Source organism: Chrysochloris asiatica, unplaced genomic scaffold, assembly GCF_000296735.1.
Source record: "Chrysochloris asiatica unplaced genomic scaffold, ChrAsi1.0 scaffold00077, whole genome shotgun sequence".
NCBI classification, from domain to species: Eukaryota; Metazoa; Chordata; class Mammalia; order Afrosoricida; family Chrysochloridae; genus Chrysochloris; species Chrysochloris asiatica.
Genome location: NW_006408595.1, coordinates 702,304 through 703,537, shown reverse-complemented (window position 1 = coordinate 703,537; position 1,234 = coordinate 702,304).

Genomic DNA, 1,234 nt, shown 5'->3' with positions numbered 1-1,234 from the left:
AGAGAAGGAAATGATCAAAATGGATGTTAGAAGAGACTAGTCCATCTCTGTTGACTAATGCCTAAGATATCGATGTTTATGCATTTCATTTCATTTTTGACAATTCACAATTTTCCCAGATTTATACTTTGTACATTCCATGTTCTGATTATTAATGGATGTTGACAGCTGTTTCTTTTCATTTTGAGCTGTGCTCCATCAGCAAATGAAGGTCCCGTGGGCTTTACTCCCATGGGCTTTTCTCCATTCTTGTCATCAAGGTCACCTCTACTTCGAGGAGGCAGCTTCCCCAGTCACATTTTGAGTGCCTAACAACCTTAGGGGCTCATTTTCTGGCACTATATCTGACAGTTTTTTCTGCTATTCATAAGGTTTTCAGTGACTAAGTATTCGGAAGTAGTTTGTCACTCCTTCTTCCTAGTCTGTCTTTGTCTGGAAGCTCATCTGAAACCTGTACACCATGGGTGACCCACCACTCATCTGTCAGTTTGTTCTACTGTGGTAGCTTGTGAGTTTATGTGATTCTGAAAGCTGTGCCATGGGTATAGTGGTCTTACATTTTTCTATAAATGTTAGATTTCAGTCCTTTTTCTTGTATGTCATTGCAAAAATATCTTCCTGGTCTTTGAGCTCTCTTTTTACTCTTCTGGAATAATTTTTTTTTTCAAGAACTTGTAATTAAAAAAAATTCAGTAACACAAGCCATTCAAGTCAAATGTCCAATTTATGAACATTTCAAGTTCTACCTTGAAGTACATTGTGGTCTGTGATAAGATAACATAAATACACCTTCAAGAGATTCCTGTTAATGACACTGTTATCGAGATTTATACACCAACCACTAAAAAACCAGTGAAGATGAAATTTAAGAATTCTACCCACTTCTTCAGTCTGAAATTAATCAGACATCAATAAAGTATATTGATAATTATTGGTGATTGGAAAAAAAGGTTGGAAAAAGTTTTGGTAGGTGGAAAATATGGCTTTGGTGATAGAAACTGTGCTGCAGATTGCATGATAGAATTTTTGCAAAACTGAGGACTTCTTCATTGAAAATGCTTTTTTTAAACAATATAAAAGATGATTAAATACACAGACCTCACCAGATGGAATACACACAGAAAACAAATGGACTACACTTGTGGGAAGAGACTGTAGATCTCAATATATCAACCAAAACAAGGCAAGGGACCTACTGTGGAACAGACCATCGATTTCTCATATGCAACTTCAG